Source organism: Camellia sinensis, unplaced genomic scaffold (genome assembly GCF_055761805.1).
Source record: "Camellia sinensis isolate YWXY unplaced genomic scaffold, ASM5576180v1 Unanchor3, whole genome shotgun sequence".
Lineage (NCBI taxonomy): Eukaryota > Viridiplantae > Streptophyta > Magnoliopsida > Ericales > Theaceae > Camellia > Camellia sinensis.
The window spans coordinates 18,819,372-18,842,737 of record NW_028129178.1 but is presented as its reverse complement, the minus strand read 5'-3'; positions in this window follow the sequence as shown (position 1 = coordinate 18,842,737).

Below are 23,366 nucleotides of genomic sequence, written 5' to 3'. Positions count from 1 at the left end.
GTCAGGGTTTCCTAAATTCCCCCAAAACAAAATATTTAGGTGGCGACTCTGTATCTGGCAAAGTAGTCCATGTTTGGCACTTCTTTCTTAAAAATCAGTTTTCCAAAATGATTTGCCGGATTTGGACTCTTTGGTGATTTATCGGTCTTGCATTGCACTTTGCAAGATTAGATTCAGAACCGTGACATTTGAGTCCGAACTGTAGAAGCATGAGGCCCTCGGGCCGTGTCTACAGTGGTCCTTGATGAAAAATTCTCGGGACACGACAAATATGACTTGGGCTCAGTTCAAAGAATTGTTTCAAAGAACATATTTTCCAAATACAGTTAGACAAGAGCAAATTTGGCAATTTCAAACTTTGAAACAGGGTGAGATGATAGTGACTTAGTATGTGGCGAAGTTTGAAGAGTTGCCTCGATACGCAACCCGATACGTCGCAGATGATGGAGAGAAAGCATGAAAATTCGAGTGGGGTTTAGACCCTATTATCAGAGGTAAAGCGTTACCCTTGCGCCTTCCTACATTTGCTGATGTAATGGATACAACATTGGCTGCAGAAAGGGAGTGGGCAGACTCAAAAAGGACCTGGATGATGAAAATGAAGAAAAGGGATTAGTCCTTGTAGGACCAAGAAGAAATGACCAAAGGAATGTGGTACAGACACCATACACCAGACCATCACAGCAGCCCCAACAATAAAGCCAGAAAGGAAGTTTACAAACCAAGCCTATTACACAAATATAATGCTTTCACTATCATCAGATAGGGCATAAGAAATCGGAATGTCCCCCAACTTATTGGGATAGGAAATCAAGCAGGGGTTCGGGTGCGAATGCTCAAGTTATTGGCGAAAAAAGGCCATGGACGAACAAGTCAGGAGGGGCAACAGGAGGAAACCGAAAGGTTGGACCAACCGGCAATCAAAAAGCCACGAGTAGAGTTTTTCCTCTCCAAGAGGAAGAGGATGAAGATCCGTCAGTAATTAGAGGTAACATTGCACTCTATGGGCATGTTTGATTGGGTGGATTAGAGCATAGGATTGGGATTATTAATCCGTGGACCCAATTATCCTATGTTTGTTTTAACATTTTGGTTTAGGATTATTAATCTAATGGATAATTAATCCAACAAATTTGTAGGATTATTAGTAATGGAGTAAGGGTGGGATTATTAATCCAATGGATATTAATCCAATTGGATAGTGAATACCACACTAATTTAAAAGGATTATTAATACTTCACTATTAATCTTGTGAATCAAACATGACCTATAATTCTTGGGTTCGCGTTCTATTCGATTCTAGTGCATCACATTCTTTTATATCCACATCATGTGTTAAATCATTAGGTCTTGAATGTGAACCTTTAGAAACTACTTTATGTGTTGCATCACCCTTGGGAGGAAGTATTAGGGTAGGATTAATCTGTCGAAGGTGTGAATTAGAAGTGTCAGGGTTACACTTGAGTTGTGACCTTCGGGTCATGAACATGTCCGATTTTGACATAATCTTGGGTATCGAATGGTTGTCCATCCACCGAGCAGTGATTGATTGCTACCAGAAGAAGGTGACGGTTTGCACACCTAGTGGGACATGTTTCCAATTTAAGGGGAATAAAGAGGATTCCCTGAGCACGACAAATCATAAAACACAGTGGCATCAGCAATTTGCTGGATGGTTAGCAAGTTTGATCATTAATGAAGAAGCCCGATCGGAATTAAATCTTCCGCGTGTAGTTTGTGATTACGCTGATGTTTTTTGTAAGGAATTACCAGGATTGTCACCACATCGTGATATAGATTTTAGTATCGAGTTACAAGCGGATACTGCACCAATATCCTTGACGCCCCATCGTATGGCTCCTGCTGAACTTTAGGAATTGAAGACGCAACTGCAAGAATTATTGGAAAAAGGATTTATCCGACCAAGTACCTCACAGTGGGGAGCACCAATTCTATTTGCAAAGAAAAAGGACAGAACACTAAGATTGTGCATAGATTATCGACAACTCAATTAGGTGACGATCAAGAACCGATATCCACTTCCACAGATTGATAACCTATTTGACCAGCTTCGAGGTTCAAAGTGTTATTCAAAGATTGATCTTAGATCTGGCTATCACCAATTGTGGGTCACAGATGATGATATACCAAAAACTGCTTTCTGAACCTGATATGGCCACTACAAATTTGTGGTAATGCCGTTTAGATTAACTAATGCACCTGCCGTGTTCATGAGCTTGATAATAAGATTTTTACTCCGTACTTGGACCAGGTCGTGGTGGTGTTTATTGATGACATTCTAGTCTATTCATCTTCTGAAGAAAAACACGAGCAAACACTTAAGAGTGGTTCTCCAGGTTTGAAGAGACAACCAGTTGTATGCGAAAGCAAGTAAATGCAAGTTTTGGTTGAAGGAAGTCAAATTTTTGGGACACGTTGTATCTGAGCACGGGATTGCAGTATACCCGGCCAAGGTAGAAGCAGTATTAGATTGGGAGCAGCCAACCTCAATATTCGAAGTTTGTAGTTTCTTAGGGTTGGCCGGCTATTACCGACGGTTTATTCAAGACTTTTCCAAGCTGGCCACACCGATGACTCACCTAACACAAAAAGGGGTAAAATACAATTGGAATGAAGCATGTGAACGACCCTTTCAAGAATTCAAGAGGAGATTGACTAGTGCCCCAATACTCATATTTTCAAAGCGAGACATAGGATATACGGTATATTGCAACGCGTCTAAGGATGGGTTAGGTTGTGTGTTAATGAAAAAGGGGAAGGTGGTGGCTTATGGCTCCAGGCAACTGAAACCGCATCCAAAGAATTATCTGACGCACAATCTAGAGTTGGCATGGCGTCATTATTTGTATGGTGAACAATTTGAGATTTTCACTGATCATAAGAGCTTAAAGTATTTGTTCACGTAGAAGGACTTGAACATGAGACAAAGACCATGGCTAGAATATCTCGAAGATTACCATTTTACTCTACTTATCATCCTGGTAAAGCTAACGTGGTGGCAGATGCCCTAAGTCGCAAGAACTGGGGAATTATTGCTAGCTTGGCACTCAAGGACTGGAACATGGTCAGAACACTTAATGAGTTTGGAGTATAGATGAAAGCTCAAGACGAGAAGGTATACTTTGGTGCTCAAATCTTTACACCAAAATTACTGAACGAGGTAATAGAGTCACAGAAGTATGATCAGGAAACGGCATGCATAAAAGCGCGAATAGCATCCGGCGATCCTATGCCTGATTGGACGATTCACTCAGATGGAAGTTTAAGACATCAGGGCAGAGTGTTTGTATTATAAGATGAGTCGCTTAGAGAAAAAGTTCTAAAAGAGTTCCATCATTCAGTGTTCGTAGTGCACCCAGGAGGGACGAAAATGTACCAAGACTTAAAACGCCAATACTGGTGGAACGGAATAAAGAAAGATGTGGCTCAATTTGTAGCCAGATGCCTTACATGTCAGCAAGTAAAGGTAGAACACCAGTGACCTGGAGGGATGCTTCAACCCTTGCCGATATCAAAATGGAAATGAGAGTATGTAACAATGGACTTTGTCACTGGACTACCCAGGTCACCTAGAGGACATAATGCTATATGGGTTATAGTTTATCATTTGACGAAAACTGCACACTTTTTTCCATATAAACTCTCAAACACTTTGACATCATTGAGTCATCTCTACATTAAAGAAATTGTCCGATTACACAAAATTCCTGTATCAATTGTGTCAGAACAGGACCAGTGTTTCACCTCCCGATTTTGGAAAAGCTTACAAGAAGCGTTAGGGACCGAATTATGTTTTAGTATTGCCTTTCATCCTCAAACTGATGGACAATAGGAACGTACCATTCCGACTTTAGAGGACATGTTAAGAGCTTGTGTAATGGATTTCAAGGGGAATTGGGAGCGACACCTACCGTTGGTAGAGTTCACATACAACAATAGTTTTTAGGCCAGCATTGGCATGGCTCCATTCAAAGTACTGTATTGTTGGCCTTGTAGATCACCAGTTTGTTGGACTGAAGTTGAAGAAACGAGTCTATTGGGCCCAGAGATCGTGCAAGAAACTACAGAAAAGGTGAAACTTATTCGACAAAGATTAGTGGCAGCTCAAGATCGTTAGAAGAGTTATGCAGATAAGAAGAGAAGACCCCTAACTTTCGCTATCGGTGATCATGTTTTCTTGAAAATTCAGCCCCGCTGAGGTATCATCCGTTTTGGAAAGAAAGGAAAAATATCACCTCGATATATTGGACCCTTTGAGATACTTCAGAAAATTGGAGAGGTTGTATACAAATTGGCTTTACCCCCAGAGTTGGCTGGAGTACATGATGTTTTCCATGTATCTATGCTGCGGAAGTATATAATGCACCCTTCTCACATCATCAACTGGGAAAAAATCCAACTCAATGAAGACACTACCTTTGAGGAGGGGCTAGTAGCAATTATAGACAGACAAGAAAAGAACTTGCGAGGAAAGACAATTCAACTTCTTAAGATACTTTGGCGTCACCACGGTATTGAAGAGTTCACCCAGGAACATGAAGACGCGATGCGAGCAAATTATCCACAATTATTTGAGACGTGAGGTATGATTTAATTTTGAGGACAAAATTTATTTAAGGGGGATAGGTTGTAGAGACCCTAATGTTTGGTAACTACACTTGAAACCCTAGGCCTTAGGTTAATAGCATTTTAGCCCCTAGTTCCATAAAAGTCTGCATAATGGCCCAATAAAGAATAATTTTAAATCCTAGAACACCACTTTATAATCAGAAATATCCTAACACTTGGCTTTTATTTATTCTATCTCCTAGTTTCTAAATTAATTCATACATTTTATTTTTTTTAGCCTAGTTGCATATTTACTAATTCTTTGAATCTTTATTATTTATTTGAGCAAATAAATAGCTATAAATATATAAAATTAAAAAAAAAAGTTTTATTATTTCTTTTAATATTTATTTGAGCAAATTAATCGCAAATTAGTGGAAATATATCTAGATATTTATAAGTTTTCTTAGTCATTAAGTTAGAAGGGTAGAATGGTCTTTTTAACCCAAATTCATGGCCTATAAATTGAGATCATTGTCTCAATTTCCACTCTCACATTTTACCAGCCCAGGGAGAGGGTGAGAGAGGGAAAGTGTGATTAAGGGAAGTAGAGAAGAAGGAAAAAAAAAAAAAAAAAAGGAAGAAAAGGTGACTCAAGAAGGTAAGAACACCTTTTCCTCTTGTCTTCTCCAATTCTTTCACCATCCCATCCTATTGTTTAGATGCCCTCTTGTGTTGCATATTAATGGGAAATAAGGTTTTTGGTGTGTATAAAAGTGTGGGTTTGATTTAGTGACTTTGCCTTACAAATTTGTCAAATTATGCACTGCTGCAACTTCTCTAATTTAAAAGAAATATCAAATTTATTTATTTCTCAAATTTGAATTTAGTCTTATTTCGTGTGTTTAGAGCTTGTGATAATTTTATTAGCCCCTAATTGTGTGTTTTTCGGGCTTGGATATTTTGTTTAAAAATATGGTCCTGAGTCTCTGAAAAATGGTCCACTTCTTGTAATTTTATAAAATTCCAGAAAAATCATCTCATGTTGGTTCTTCTATAAAAATTTAGGATTCTGAGTCCTCTTTCTAATGGAATTTATTTGGATGAAAACCATTGGGTAGATTGAGAGGAAAGCTAGTTTTCCCAAAGGGTGACAAATCTGGGCAGGTTTTCGAATATAGCTTGTAGATGAATTTCTGGAGGTGCAGTGCAAATTCTGAAAATTGAAACTGAAACTAGATAGGTTGATTATTGTTTCTGGGCAATTTCAGACCCTAATTTGACCTAGAAGTATTTTTACTAAAGCATTATTTTTAGCCCTGCAGAATTGAATAGTGCTGGAAAATGTGTTTTATTGTGTTATTTGTCTCTAAGTGTTTCAAAGCATTCCTAATGTTGTTTGTTTGCTTTACCATACTTATATATGCTTATCATGGGTTATATTTCGTCTCTTATGTTTGTCTCATGCTCTTTTATATGACTGACTTGCTTAGCAAAAGATCTAATAAATGGGAAATGGAAAGGGGTTGGTAATGGGCGACGTTCACCCTTGTGTTTTAGAATGATTTCTGTAATATACATATGAATGACATGAATTATGGTAGGATTAGTACCAAATGAGCTAAGTCTTGCGCAAGTGGTCTAAGCGAGCCCCTAGGTTGACACTGATGTAATCAGACTCTATGCAGCGGTTTCGGGGTGTAAGCGAGCCCTTTGGTATGGTATGTACAGGGTGTAAGCGAGCCCTAGGCACGATTTGGTATGATATGTAAAGGGTGTAAGCAGCCCTAGGCACGATTTAGCTATAAGCGAGCCCACTTGTTTGGCCGTCCCTTTTGAGGTCCATTAATGTCACTGACCGGTAAATAACTAGAAGGTGGGCATAGCTGGTAAGGCCTACAAAGCAGCAAATGGGGGAGTTTTGAATAGTCCAGTATTCAATCCTTGTGGTTGGGTAGAAGGATCTCTTTGGGGGATTCTAGATATCAAGTCTAACTACTAATTCATGTAACATATGTTATGTTACCCGATTTGTTATGTGTATGGTTGATTGGTTGATAGAAGATATGGGGGTGTGTGTGTGTTTTTACTAGGCATTCTAAGCTCATGGCGTGTCATGCCAGGTGAGGAAGCAGTTTACGATGGTGAAAGTTATCTAGAAGGCAACCAAGATGAAATGTTGGAGCCGTGGTTCACTTGAATACTGAGACTAGTAGTCTTTTTTACTTTGACTTTTGGTGTGACAGTGTTTGTAATCCTATTGCGGAACACAAATGAATTAACTATGGGATTAACTTTGCTTATATGTATATATTAAGATGTTTGGTTATCTATCCTGTTTGAGTTGTATTTTTGTACTTTTTTTTATGGTCATGAATTTTGGGGCGTTACAAATCACCCCTCTTTCATTTGTGCAATAGCACATTTATATGTGATGCACCTCCCTTCATTCGTGTATGAACACGTTTCTATGCGATGCACTGTCTTTATCTTTGTTCACCTCTTCGATGTGTGCAAAACACCAAAATGTCACATTCTTCATTCCCACATCTTTTGTTATGCTGCATATCATTTGCATCCTGCCCCTAAACTACACTGGTTTGATTCCTTGCAAAAAGATACCTAGGAAACCTTCAAGTTTAACCAACTGCATCTGCATTTTGTTTGTTTGCCCATGTCTTACAGCCTTGTCAAGAGGGTCATCTTCGCGCTTTGACATTCACTCACGCCATGAAATGACGCATCGTGCTCTGTCAAAGAGGGGCAACAATAGATACTCCATTTTAACCAACCCTAGGACTTAGGCACTTTCTTCTGAACACCCGATGACGAAAGTTGGAATGTGTTATCTTACGAATTCCTCAGCAGGAGAGCCGATTTGAAGCTTTAATCCTAACTTTACACCAGTTTTGGCCAAAACTATTTTAGACCCTCTTAAAACATTTTAAAAATCTTTTGGTCGTGTAATTCCAAATATTTTTACAATGTTCTATGGCTTGCATTTCAAACTCCAAGTTTTATGATTTTCCAGTAAACCGAGCAAAGGCCAAAGTGGAAATGAGCGAAAAAAAGGACAGGTCTTTGGGAAACCTTATTTTTTCCTAAAACTGATCTGGCTCTACAATATTTAATCTAGTTGTACACATTTTCTATCTGGCCAAAAAAAAAAACCTATGGCTGGATGAAAAGTGTTTCGGCCGGCTTAAAAGTGTGTTGGCCAAATAAGTTGTCTGGAAAACAAAGCATTTTCTCGGAAATTAGCTTTCATGCACGTAAGATATTTTCTAGGATATTTTCCAGAGATATTTTTAGAGATATTTTTTGGAGATATTTTGTGGAGATATTTTTAGAGATGTTTTTAGAAATATTTTTTGAAGATATTTTATTTTCTAGAGATATTTAGTGGAGATATTTTCTTAGATATTTTGCCTCAAAATTCTATAAATACAACCTCTCCATTTCATTCTAGAGGGTTGAGAAATATTTTCTAAAAGGTTAGAAACTAATTTGAAAGGTTTTAGAGCTTGGAGGAGATTCTACACCACCTTGAACCTAAAAGCTTCCAACTTCTTTACCTCTCTCTTCATACTTACACAACATAAACACCATTGAAGCTTGAACTCAAAGCCTCTTGTTGAGGTTTTAAGCCATATCCTAAACATTAAGGGTGTTTGGAAGCAAGTTTGGTAATCAAAAACTGTTCATTGCTTTGAAAGGTAAGAGTTGAAACTTTTTTTTCATCATTTTTCTCACTTTCTCTATTTCTTTCTTTGTCTCTAAGCTCTGTATTTTACTATTAGCTTGTTGTAATCATGTGATGAGTCCTAATGGATGTGGAGACAACTAGGATGTAGCTACTCATCCATTGAGTTGATTGTTGTCTTCAATGTCTTATAGTTTTGTAATCTTTTTTTGCTTTCTAGTGTTATAATTCATTGTTGTTGTATATAGATGTGTTAATTAGAACATTGTGGATGTGGATGTGGAGGGAGTTAGAAAGTAGCCACCCATCCACAAGTTTGATTATGTAGCATAGTTTCTTTTATTTTCATAAACTTTCTTATCACCTATCTCATCATTCAAGGATGTTGGCTCATATGCTTCAATCCATACCTAATTTAATGAGTAGTTGTGATTGTTACATGGAGTTAGTAAGATGATTATTGAGATTTGGTGTTGAGAGAATGTTGGCTTTCGTTTTTGTTGATATTTTCTAAGAAGCCATGTAAAAGGTTCTTGGTCAAGGGTGTTAAGAACTCCCTTCTCAATTTATTTTGAGCATAGACATATCCTTATTCGATGATAAGGAAGAGGTGTTTCCAATAACCTTTGATGCATATTTTACTTGCAAGGCAAAGATTTCACTAAGAAATGGCAGAAATTAATATACTCTCTCCAATTAATAACATGGATTTGGGTACTAACAAACCCTTATTCACAAAGAGATGATTGTATGTTCCCATCTATTTCTTGGGCTTGAATTTTTCAAACTCCAATCTCTATTTCATTTGATATATTGTTGTAAATATCCTATTGTATTTAGATTCTTGTGTTGTTAATTGTGGGATGAGGCCTATCTATCTTTTTCTTGAATGTCTCTATAAGAGAAAGAGATAGAAAGGATGAGCACCTCTTGGAAAATGTGTTTTTGTTCTGTTCTAGCTCTGCTGCATAAAATAGGTTTTTTTTCCTCGGATGTTCTATACGACCAGATTTGTTTTCCTTTAGCCAGATGATTTTTCTACACAGCCAGATGATAGTTTCCTAGGTAGAACAGAGTGGAACGGGGCAGTTTCCAAAGGGCGATCTCCTAAGTGTTTGTGGCTGCTATTTATAATTTGCTTCAGAGATTTAGCTCCAATTTAGCTGAATCAATTCATTGTCGTAATAACTTCTAACCCCACATCTTTTTCTTTTCTCATTCATTCAATTGTTATAATAACTTCCAACCCCACGTCTTTCTATCCTTTTTGTTTCTACACGCTCCATATATGTTGCATCATGTTTTTATTTATCATACTCATACATTGCATCCAATCATCATGCATTTAGATTCCGCTCATTTGCATCTATGGGCTTATCATTTACTCTGTGATTTTGCGCACTACCTCATGCCTTGAAATGTTTCACATATCATGCACTTAGCAACAGAATCTATAGTTGCATTCTAGTGTAAGTATTGCATTATAATTTTGTATATAGGATCATGTATATTTACAAACTTTTGTTTCATCTTCATAGTTTAATGTGAGTAAATACTAGGTGAGCATTTATAACTTTAACATCTCGTATGTGAATGGTTTCTCTTCCTATGTTTAGTATCTTAGCATGCGGCTAATCGCTTGATTGATATATATATATATATATATATATGAATGCTAGTGGATGGAGGTTGTGTTGCTCGAGTTGGAATGTTATTGATGGCTATGTGTATGAACTTAGTTTTCTTTGAGTTATACAAAAAGGATTTTCAAAAATATATAAAGTCAAACCATAACCAAAATGAGCGACATGATCTATACTTGATTGTTTCACATAGTAATTTCTAGAATTATTTAATAAATCATAACATGAGCATATAGTGTCTATAAAACTCATATCATGGTTTAGTGGAGGCTGATCTTTTAATCGGGTGAGCGAGGGTGGTTCATGACCTTCCCCTCCATACCTAAGGTTCTGCACCGAGGCAACTTTGGTTTGGATGAACAGTGACCTTTGGCATGAGTCACAAGTTTTCTAGTTTTCCCAAAAGATTAGGTGGCGACTCTAAGATTTGGTGATGCAGTCCATTTCTGGTATGTTTTGCAATAAATGGATTTTCTATAAAGTTGTCAGATATGGACTCTCATTTTCTCTTTCACACTGCACTAGTGATATCATATTAGAAATCGGGAGTCTGAATTGTTGGGTGCGCTCGAGTATCTCTAGGACACCTATAGTTGCTCTTTCGATTTTATAGAGCTCCTAAACAAATGAAGAGATGTTTGTTGTGTAGATATGGAATTTACCACGCATGCTAACTCCTCATGATCAAGCAATAACCTCCGTGAATGGCGTCATTTGATCTGAAACTCAAAGAATAGTAAGATCACAAGCGGATGTATGTCAGAAACCCTTCTGATGCCTAAGTTAGAACAATAGGAATCAATATTAGGGAAAAGCTCTCTAGAGTTTGAGTATTCAGAAATGCATTAACTTATTTAGGTTTAACTCTCAGACTTTGCATATTCCAAGATAGTACAGTCCTAGTGGGACGATAATTCATGTTGACAACTTCCCACTTGGAGTCTATCTGTTAAGGATAATGCCTATTCTTAAGCTGACCATATAGATCTCTGTGAAGTCTGTCCACTTCTATGCTGACAATTGGGATGAGCAAACCATCTACCTGGTTGTTCTCCACTCGTTTAGTCACTTTGCCATTTCTTACTCATTTCAGCCGACGGGCAACCAGGCAATAGACTAAGGCTTTATGTCACTATTATTGCCAGCTAGGCCCAAGGACCTAGCATAACCTGCCCGATCAACTAAGCCAAGCTCAGTCCAACACCCAGATGGCATACCATGTGGGTAGTGTAACAAGCCCCGAACGCCCCGGGAGGAACGAGCTCCCGTTCTGTTCATTTTGGGGTCACTACAGCTCAGGACTCTCAAATTTGTCACGGTTCTAAGTCTGAACCAAAGAGTCCAAATCCGGCAAATCGTTTTGAGAAAAAACAGATTTTTGAAAGAAGTTCCAAACATGGACTGCTTTGCCAGATACAGAGTCGCCACCTAAATGTTTTTTAATGGGAAATTTAGGAAACCCTGACTCGTTTGCCTAAGGCCACGTGTCCGTCATCACCAAAGTTGCCTCGGCTCGGGAACTTGGGTACGATTGGGGAAGGTCACTTCGTGAGCACCCCCGCTCGCCCGGTCAGAGACCGGCCTCTACTAACCATGATATCTATTTTTGAAAACTTTGTGTGTTCTTATTCCGGTTATTAGCCTAGGATACTATGTGATGCACACAGCATATAAGTATAGACTGCGTCGCCCGAATTGGAACAAAACATTTCATGTTTGTTTATTTGAAAGATGGTTTGCTACTCGCAAGTAGGCTTAAAATGCAGATTTTGCCACCCTCAGGTGGGCTTAGAAAAGATGGTTTTTCCACTATCTAGTGGACTTGAAACAAATAATTGATGATTTATTCCAATTCAAGTAACCCAACCTTCACCCACAGGCATTCAGGCAGTTATATCATATAAGCACATAGCCTCATGGTAAGCATGCTATTCATGGCAGTCACTCACACGCATGCAAGGATGCTAAAGCATAAAGCTTACCGGGTACTCCAAGCCAAAACAAAAACTGTATTAGAAATCATGCATGACCCTAAGTATACAGAAATGCCTAATGCAACACATGCAAAATGCAACTATAGTAGGCTCGGCTATTCTAAACATGGCATATGGAATGCTACAGCTAACAAGTATTCAACTTTAGAATTGAAATACAATGCAGTTAGTATGATGCGCCGAGCCAGGTGCATGCAATACAGATGAATGATGCAAACATGCTGTCATACTGTATGCTAATTGAAATATGCCCTAATCTAACCATCATAAGCAGGTAAATAAAAGGGAGAAAGACGTGGGGTTGGAAGGCATACATCACACTCACGCACACTTATTACAGTTGTGCCCTCGCGCAGAGGGTCCGAATAAATATACAGTCCCAAATAAAAGAATATTACAGTCCAAATATTACAGTCCAAATATTATACAATTTCCTAATTAATTAACAAATTAACTAAGAAAACTGTAAAACTGGCGTGCAAGCCAGGGACTGCCTCGCTCCTGATGAATGATATATGTCTGGGCTGCCTTGCGCGGAAATCCACTGGGATGCCCCAATTAGCCTCTGTTTAGCAGTTATTCTTGTAAAGCGTGCCAGACTCCGAAAAGTTGCTGATTCTTCATTTTGCTGCAACAGAGAGCAGGAAAGGGGCATGACAATGTACTTTCACAGATATATGCATGCCTCGATCCTCGTGCCACCAATCACGCATATCGATGCATGATGGAAGAGGAGTCGAAATGTGCAACTCAATATAGAATGAATGCACATGAAAACATAACAAGACCTAACTCCATCATGGATGATCCGGAGTGTCGGTGACTGGGGAATTGAGACACGTTCCGTCACTCGGAGTACAAAACGCACCTCGTTTCTCGTGCCCGGGCTAATTCCTATTCCGAACACGATGCAATATGCATGACATGCATGAAATGCAACTAAGATACAATCCTAACATACACAATGCTATGGAATGACATGCCTCGAAATACGTGCACACGGGCACGCAAACTGAGAAAATGACAGAATGTGATCTAAGATACAACCTAGTATGCACTATGCTGTAAAAATGAGATGCCTCGAAATGCGTGCACACGGGCACGCAAACCGAGAAAATGACAGAATGCAATGCAAATGACATGGAAATAGGATATGGGCTTACACTAACATGAGAGAGCCTCAGCCACACTCACATAAGAGGCCGATAGACGAAAATGAAGTGCCTCGAAATGCGTGCACACGGGCACGCAAACCGAGGCAATGGCATACGCAATGCAATATGGCTAAAATGGCATGGAAAATGCAACATGGACTTATACTAACATGAGAGAGCCTCAGCCACACTCACATAAGAGGCCGATAGACGAAAATGAAGTGCCTCAAAATGCGTGCACACAGGCACGCAAACCGAGGCAATGGCATCCGCAATACAATATGGCTAAAATGGCATGGAAAATGCAACATGAACTTATACTAACATGAGAGAGCCTCAGCCACACTCACATAAGAGGCCGATAGACGAAAATGAAGTGCCTCGAAATGCGTGCACACGGGCACGCAAACCGAGGCAATGGCATACGCAATGCAATAGCATGGAAATGACATATGCAAACATGTTAATGGATTTTCAGCAATGAAAAGTGGGGGAAAACAGCCCCAAAATGAGGCGAAAACACACCTGATGCAGGGAATAGTCCCGAAATATGAATTTTGGCACCCGAAATGGCCTATAGCTATACCAAACATACAAAATTGGCACATACAATGAATAGACAGAAGCAAGGCAGCCCCTAAATATGCACTTTTCCAGTTTATAGCATGGCCAAACAGCAAACCAAGACAGGGCAAAACTAGCATGCAAGAAATGGCCCTAAACATGAGATTAAGAAGCAACTCACATCTGCTGTCCTCAAACAGGTTAGGGCCCTTCAACAAAGTTGAAGAGGGGCCGAAAATATGATGTTTTCCAGAACTGTGAAAACCCCAAAAACAAACACAGGTATGGCTGCACTCCCATGCAAGAAAAAGGGCCAAAAGGTGGCCAAAGAGGCAAGTGGTATATGCAAAGCCCAAAATAAAAAATTCCCTTCTACAACATTGAAGAGGGACCAAAAATATGACTATTTACAGAACTGTAAAAACTCCAAAACAGTATACAAACATGCTATAAATGCAATGCAAAATGAGGCTCAAAAGTGGCTATAACACAAAGTATGCAAAGTATTCATCAAACAGCCAGAGACCCTTGATTAAACATGAATAATGGGCCAAAATAAGACTATTTTTAGTACTGTAAAAAGGCCAAAAACCGAAGCAAGATAGGCTAACAAATCATGCAAAAATGGGGATTAAAAGAGGGATATAACATGAAGTGTATAAAATATGCCTCAAACCATGAAAGGCCCCTAATGAAACATGAAGAATGGGCCAAAATAAGAACTTTTATAGCTCTGTAAAATGACCAAAAATGGAACCAAGATAAGCTGCCAAGTCATACAAGAAATGGGGACCAAAGATGGATATGACATGAAGTAGCACATGGAGGTCCCAAACAAGGATGAGCCCTTCTTAAATGTTGAAGAGGGGCTCAAAATAAGCCTACTTATAGTTTACCTCATGCTCCAAAACAGATCATACACAAGCTAAAAATATCATGCAAGAAAATGACATTTTAGAGGGATAATGAAGCAAGTGCAAGATACAGGGCTCAAACAGGGTTGAGCCCTTAATGAGACATGAAAATGAGCTCAAAGAAATGACCTTCTCAGTTTTGGTCAGAGCTCAAATATACAAGAAAGAGAGGCTAAGAAATGATACCAAAATAAGCTTAAAAAAGGAGAAATGTTACTCACCCTTTAAGACTTGACTTTGGTTGCCTCTTGACTTGAGTTTGTGGCTCTTTAGGCCTTGGAGAATACCTTCAAACTTCTGGAATGGAGGATGGAAGGGTGGGGGGTGGTGGTGTAGAAGAAATGGTGGTGTAGGACTTGAAGGTTTTCAAGGAAATGAGAGAGATGGAGGAGGAATTTGTCTATCAAGCTTGAACACCAAATTTTCTAACCCTTGTATGCAATGTTGCCAGCTGATTATATGGACAAAAAAGGGGGAATAAAGGAGGGGCAAAAGGTGGGGGGAAATAGGCAAGTTTTCCCCCACAAAATATCCCCCGGATTGGGATATTTTCTGGGGGATAAAGCTATACAGCTGTAAAGTGAACAGTGTGAGGATCATGGCCGGCCAGGTATTTTTGTTTCAGGTGGCCGGCCGGCCACATCCCCTAGCCGGCCGGCTAGGGGTCAAAAGGGTCAAGTTGGTTTAGTGGCCGGCCACCACATAATGGTGTCCTCCCATGTGCCCTCAACACAACCCTGTGGTTAAAAGTCCAAGAAAGTGGCTCAAGGGTGTTCAACATTGGCCCGGAAGGAGGGGTTCAAAAGGGTCAAGCAACATTAGTGGCCGGCCACCAACTTTTAGGGTCCTCCCATGTGTGTACATCACAAGTATGTGGTTCAAAGTTCAAGAAAGTGGCCCCAAGGAGTTCAACATTAGCCCGGAAGTGTGAAAAACGGGCATCGAAGGGCGTCGGAGGATATATAACTGGTTACTGCAACAATTACTGGCCTCCCACCCTTCTACGGCCTTCCCAGTGATAAAACAGAGGTACCTGCCAAAATGAACGAGAACCGTTGCAAAACGAATGTTCGGAGGCCAAAACACGCAGTTCGGGGTCCCGAAAATGGGCTGTTAAGCACCGAAAGTGGCATTCGGCCACGAAGTGGGTTTCTCAGACCCCAGTGTCCCTCAAAAGGGAGAAAATAAGATGTATGCCAAAAATCAGAGCAAATGGAGATGGTTAAGTGGTCCCGAACCGGGGCACACGGCCAACGGTCCCGAAAAACTGGAAACCAGACTCCGAAATGGGCAAAATGGCCTACGGCCACCAAATGTAGCCCACAGCCACTGAGAGATGGTCTACGGGACCTCTCCCTCCCTTCAGAAAAAGAAACAAAGAAAAACCGAGCCTGGTTCGCAAACCGAGGCAAAGCACAAAAGAGGGTTCGGAAGTCCGGAGGCAGGGCTCGCAGCCAAGACTCTGAAACTTCTGAACGAGCACATTATGCAATATCACCAAGCACTCAACTGGTGACGTCTAAGTCTTAAGGTCGGTCAAAATGGGGTGTCTACAGTTGCCCCTCTTTGACAAAACTCGAAAGTCACAAGTGACGGGAGTGAATGTCAATGCCCAGAGACGACCCATTTTTGACAAGGCCGAAGACTTAGACAAACGTACAAAGTAGGCAGAGATGTGCCCGCAGGCAGGGGGGGCAAAATGCAAAGCGATATGCAAGAAGCCGAACATAACTCAATGATCATGCAAATGCAGCAAGCTGTAAAGAAGCAAGTATTCGCAAATAGATGCAACAGTTTTAAGCAAGAATGCAAAGCAACAACTACATTTCATGCAGTTAAGAATGCGGAGGATTATTCAATCCCCGCCACGTCTCACACGGAGAAGATACGATACCTGCGCGATTCGTCTGGTCGCACCAGCCTCAATTGAACCGTACATACAATATCGTGCCTGTAAAAGAGAGAAATTGTAACAAGTACAATATGCTACCAACATATATTCAATGTGATTCTGGAAGTTTGACACACGCAGTGCCGGTGAGTGAATGCATCGCAATGCAAGAGTGGAACATGCGTGACAACGCATGCTCAAGCATAGAGGTATGCCAATATCAAGAAATGTGCATAAAAATGTAAGTATGCTCATGAGAATGCAAGTTATGTGCATGATAGTGCAAAACGAGCATAAATCAGGGTGCCCGTTTGTCATGAAATAACGAGTACGGAAATGCGTGTTTCGGCGAAGGCGACTCGATCACGGCCTCTGATCCACTTCCTGGAAAGGCTACAACTCATTCAAAAAGGATACACTTTGATTTTGATGAATGATGATGAGACACATGTCAGATCCTGAAGTTGAAGTTCCGGCGGAGCAATTTCGCGACCGGAATTCTTGAACTTTTTCAGGTCCCGGGAACTCCAATCTTCCTCAAAATTTGCAGGGAGCTAGGTGAGCCTGTGAGGGACATGGCCGGCCAGTTTTATGAGGGATAGGAGGTGGCCGGCTGGTTTTACAAAAAGTGAATGGCTGGCCGGCCGGTTTTCCAAAAAGAAAATGGCCGGCCGGCTAGAAAAGGGGGCCGACCGGCTATATGACCAAATCCGAGGGCATTTTGGTCCTTTCACCTTCTTTCTTCATGCTCCTTCATCCCAAGACTTGGAGCCTATAAATGCAGCCGAGATCTTCTCTTCCCTTGCCTTCTACACCACTTTCTTCTCCAGATCTGAGTTCCATACGCGTTTTCCAACGCCCCACGCAAGTTGTTTCCATAATAATACTTAGTTTCAAGCACTTTGAACTGATTAAATTTTGGTTTCGGAGCTTCTTTTCTCATTTCCGCCACTTGAGGTGAGTTTGTCTCAATATTTGGAAGATTTTCTCGGGAGTTGACTTTTGTTGACTTTTTCATTTCCCGAGAGTTGACTTTTGTTGACTTTTTCCAATTTTGGCTCATTTTCGCTCATTTTTGCTCCTTTTGCAGATTTTCTGAAAATGACGGGTAACTCTCCGCATGGTGGGGGCTTTCCGGGTGCCGGGGACGATTTTGATCCCATGACTTTGCCTCCGAGGGTCCGGCCTTTTATTCCCGGGAGGTACGCTCCGCCAGCACATGTCCTTCCGCGTGCCGTTTTCCGTCATTTCACTGACTTTGATGATCGAGCACCTGGGGATCTACTTCTCCGAGAGCCAGAGCATCACCTCTCCCATGAGGCCCGAGAGGTATTTACTTCATTTTCCGCATTTTTCGTACATTTCGTGCCTTTGCCATGCTTGAACACACAGTTTAGCTTATGACATAGTACTTTATTTGCATCTTGAATCTGTAGCTTAAACACTTGAATTTCTGAAAACCCGGCTCATTAATTTATTGCGAACGCACAGTACACATTAGTTAAGAGGTGAACACACGGCTCAAACACTGATTTGTCGAACACACAGCCCGAATTTGAAAGTGAACACACAGCCCACACTGATTAGGAGTAGAACACACAGCCCCAAACTTCGATTTTCTGAACACGCAGCCCAGATTAAAATAGTGAACACGCAGCCCCCACTGATTGAAAGTTGAACACGCAGCCCAAACTTAAATTTCCTGAACACGCAGCCCAGATTGATAGTGAACACGCAGCCCACACTGATTGAAAGTTGAACACGCAGCCCAAACTTTAAATTTTCTGAACACGCAGCCCAGATTAAATAGTGAACACGCAGCCCACACTGATTGAAAGTTGAACACGCAGCCCAAACTTAAATTTCCTGAACACGCAGCCCAGATTGATAGTGAACACGCAGCCCACACTGATTGAAAGTTGAACACGCAGCCCAAACTTAAATTTCCTGAACACGCAGCCCAGATTGATAGTGAACACGCAGCCCACACTAATTGAAAGTTGAACACGCAGCCCAAACTTAAATTTCCTGAACACGCAGCCCAGATTGATAGTGAACACGCAGCCCACACTGATTGAAAGTTGAACACGCAGCCCAAACTTTAAATTTTCTGAACACGCAGCCCAGATTAAAATAGTGAACACGCAGCCCACACTGATTGAAAGTTGCTTATACTGAACACACAGTTCGTACACTTCACTTCTGAACACACGGCTCATTCATTTTATTTGCATGCAGCTTACTTCACTTCATCGGCACACAGCCCATTTCATTTCATTGGCACGCAGCCCAAACTTTCCATTATTGACACATGTATTCATTCTGAATGCAGGTTGGTTCTCGCAGCGTACGGGGGTATGGTTCCACCGCCGCGCGGGATTGGTATGCTTAGCTCCCGGAGGGTGTCCGAGCTTTAGTAGACTTGGCCGGGTTCGGGGCCTTCTGCATTGGGTTGTCACGTTGCTCTGCTAGGAGGACACTGATGGCGGCATTGGTAGAGAGATGGTGGGACACCACCAACTCCTTTCATTTCTCTACCACCGGGGACATGACTATGACCCCTCTAGACTTCGCTGTGTTGACCGACCTAGACATAGGAGGTTGGTCCATCCCCTATGACGAGGACATGGGCGAGTGGGAGGCCGCTTGGATATATCTACTGGGGGCTCGCCCGCCTGTTGACAGAGCTTCGGGGAGAGTCCGATATACCTGGTTCTCTTCCCACTTCCGGCGGGCGGAGATGGTGCCCGAGACTCCTGAGGAGACGGAGCAGTACGGCCGTGGTTTCCTTATGTTCCTCTTCGGGACTACCCTGTTCGCCGATAGAGGGAACACAGTCGGGCTATATCTACTGAGCGCTCTGGTTGACCTATCACAGGTCAGTCGATATGACTGGGGTGGCGCCGGCCTGGCTACCCTTTACTACTATATGAGCGCGACCTCTCGCGGGCGGGGAGACTTACTTGGCGGTTATTGGAGAGCCTGGGAGGTACTTTTCTGTCCCCTCGATTTACATTTCTGCTCTTCATTACTTGTACATTGCACAAACAGCGCACTTTACAGTCTATATTTTGCTCTCAGCATTTTGTACTTACATTCTGCACTGCTTTTCTCAGCTATGGGTCTATGTATACTTTCCAGCATTAGCCCCAGAGTTGGAGGTGGCAGGGCCCCCCATGACCCCATATTCACTGGTGTTCGAGGGCCCGCACCGGCCAAGACCCCGAGAGACTCTCATTTATCTGCGACAGTATTTTGACACTGTGCGCCCATCGGAGGTACTTCACAACCCTCAGTTCTTCATATTTTTATCTCTGATTTTCCCTGCACGTTCCTGATTTCTGATTGGTTTATTCACTTGTTATCCGCAGATCACATGGCAGCCCTGGGCGCCCCTGGGTGATAGTCTCCGATTTCAGTATACCGGAGGATCGGGCATCTCCCAGTATAGGGTCCTGCTTGAAGGGCCGGTTGGCAGGGCATGGTTTCTGGGGGAACGCTTTCTGCGTCAGGTATGGGGGTATCTTTCTCAGGATCCTCCCGCAGTACCCCCAGTCAGTATGCGGACTGCTGACAGACTCTCTTTCTCGGAGGTAGTCGGCGCCATGCTGGGTAGTGATGCTTTACTATATCTTGAGGAGGGGGACTACGCCACTTACCGTCACACATATTTGATGCCTCCATTGACGGGAGCTCGCACCCCGATGATGAGGTCTGCCGGTATGTCATCCTCAGGCCAGGCCCGGGCTCGGGCTGCAGACGCCCCTTCTACCAGTGGAGCTGGTACATCTACAGGTAGGGGTAGACCGGTTCCTCCGATTACTCCGACTTATCCTCATCCTGGATGGCCGGACATGCCGTCCGAGTTGACGGGATGGCGTTTTGGGACTCCTTACCAGATTCCGCTAGAGCCTCCACTTCCTGACCATAGATATGTCAGGGATCCTGATTCACCACCGGTATGATTTATAGCTTTGATTTATCAGTCGAGTACTTAGACATTCATTCCTTTACTGATAGTTTTGCCTTTGTATCTGCAGCCTCCGGCTGAGTATGTGGATGAGATTCTCGGGGTGATGGCCGCACTTGAGGGCATGGTTCTTCGGAGAGAGACACACCTATCTGTTATGGGTGTGCAGGTACCGTTCATTTTTCTTGCATTTATCACACTCCTGATCACACACTGGTTTTGAGCATTCTTCTGTATTGTAGAGCATATCCGACACACACCCTACTCATATACTGTACTCGTATCTGATTTTCATATTTGAACTGATGTATTTGAACTTTTCATTTTCAGATGCCTCCTGTATATGCTCCACCGCGGGCCGGGCCACCTGGGCCTCCTTGGGGAGCTGGGCCATCTGGGCCTTTTTACGGAGCTGGGCCATCTGGGCCTTCTCGGGGAGCTGGGCCATCCAGGCCTTTTCGAGGAGCTGGGCCATCTAGGCCTTTTCGAGGAGCTCGAGGAGGGTCCTCCCGCAGACGTAGGGCACGCGTTGTAGAGGCGGAGCCCGAGGAGGAGGAGGAGGAGGTTACCGACCGCCAGTCAGAGACATCTGCTGAGGAAGGGGGCTCCGGTCTTGGTTCGGGGAACAGAGGCGAGGCTGAGGGGGATTCTGAGGATGACAGCTCTGACCCGGATGATGATGATGGTGCAAAGGTTGTCCTGCAGAAGAGGATGAGGAGTGCTTCTCATTCCCGCTCCCGAGGACATTGATGCTGCTGTTTCCTGCTTTATTTTTCTTTTTGCTAGTAGTTTGTAGCACTTTGCACATTGTTAGGCAGTTTTATTTTTTGTAAAACTTGTACCTTTATTCGTTGTAAAACATGATGGAATGAAACAACTTTTGAAAAGGTGTTTGTATTTTAAACTTTTAGCATCGTATCGCATCATTTTATTTTGCACAAAAATGAAATTGAATGGGAATGTGCATTGTGTAATCACCAAGTCAGGTAGTGAACCGACGCAACAAACTAAGCAACTCAACTTACTAAGATATAACAGAACCTTTAGCAAGTTTACAACTCGATAAACAAAATGCAACAGTGTTGACAACGTAAATAAACAAGACTTAAACAAAGATTGTTTAATCAGAGAGCAATGACTCGAAAACACGAAACACGTCCGCTCGATGAACAACTCGATAAGCAAAACAACAACTCGATAATCAAAACAACAACTCGATAATCAAAACAACAACAACAGAGTGTACTTCGGATGATCTGGGCACCGGAACGCATCCGAAACAGAGGGAAATGAAGGCCTTTGACTCTCCCGTTGCTTGGAAATGCTTGAAACTTTCCCTCGAAGGGTAAAACAGGGCCAAAGAGATACACTGGAGCATTGCCGGCCACCTTTGGGAGTCGGCCGGCCAACTTTATGGAGAGTGGGAGCCGGCCGGCCAGTTTTTGAAAAAGAGAATGGCCGGCCAGCCAGAAAAGGTGGCCGGCCAGCCACTTATTCCTGCAGCCACCTAGTTTTTGACACGTGTCCCCGTGAATAGTGTTTTTCCCTCTATAAAAGCCTCAACTTCGGGAACATTCATTTCATCTTAGTTTTACACAAAGATGGAGGCGTTTCTCGCGGAAAATCTCACATCTTGGATCTCTTCTCTAGATGGCTCGGAAAAGCTGAACTTCCGGGGTTTCGGCTTGAATGCACTATTCACGCTGAGCCGTACTCCACTACAGCTCCCTTTTCTCCATGCCGCAGCAAGGTTCTGGAACCCAGTGACGCACGTTTTTAGCTTCGGCGGCCAAGAGATATGTCCCACTTTCGAAGATTTTTTGGTTTTGATGGAGTCTGAATGCTCTGAAGTGATCTTGCCCAGCTCCGTTTTGGCCATGCCCAGGCTTTAGGGCGGATGTGTGGGCTCACGACGCATGATGCTCGATCTCTGATCTGCAGTGGGGAACTGGACATCCTCGGCTTGATCCATCGTTTTTCCGACGTCGGTGACCGCAGCAACCATTATTGGTAGGGTTTTCGGCAACACGCCCTCTGCTTGTGTTTGTTGTCTCACCTTCTGCTTCGTCGGGCTTCGGCGGAGCTAGCATTCGCCTGATTGAAGTTGCCCAAGGCTTGAGAGGGGGAAAGAGCTGCGTCGCTATGACCTTGGCCGAGACGCTGATGGGTTTAGATTCTGTCTATCACCGGGAGGCGACTAGGTTTGCTGGGAGTCCACTGCTGCTGCAGGTAATGTTTCCCACCCAACCTTACATATATATTTGCTCACATCACTCGACCCTCAGGCTCGGTTTTTCTCACAAAACCCTTGTCTTACTTTTCTCTCATCGTACATCTCTCTGTTCTTTATTCTCTCATTTTCCATCCCTCCCCTAGGTATGGTTAATGGACAAGTTGCAGGTTGTGGACTCTTGCCCGGCCTATTCAGCTCGAGGCTACTTCTTTCGGCAGCGCCTAGTCAATGCTCTTGACGAAAGGTGGTGGTTTGATTGGATGTGCAATTTGTCCGTAGACTGCATTGCTTGGCGTTGTCCTTGGCTCAACCTCCCGGCAATGAGCTATAGTATGTCCCGGCTGATTGGGATCCAATTGATTGGTCTAACCCACTGCGTATTCTATTTTCCGTTCCGGTTCCTGCGTCAGTTTGGTCATGATCAGACCTGCCCACCGGAGGGGATTGAGTACCCAGCTGCTTTCCCGGTTCGGGGTGCACAGCTTGCCCGATATGCCACAGCATGGAGGACTAGAGAGCTCCTGGCCCCTGCTTCTACTTTCAGTTGCACTTTGTCCGATGAGTGCTTGGATTGGCTCAACGAGGAGGCACAGGTTGGGCCTAGCTTGGCATCAGATGCTTCGTCCAGCTCTGGGAGGGGACGCAGAGATACTTGATTCAACTATGCCTCAAATTTATTGCTTACTTAACATTTTCAAGTTTTCTTTATGAATGTAATAAAAAAGCAACC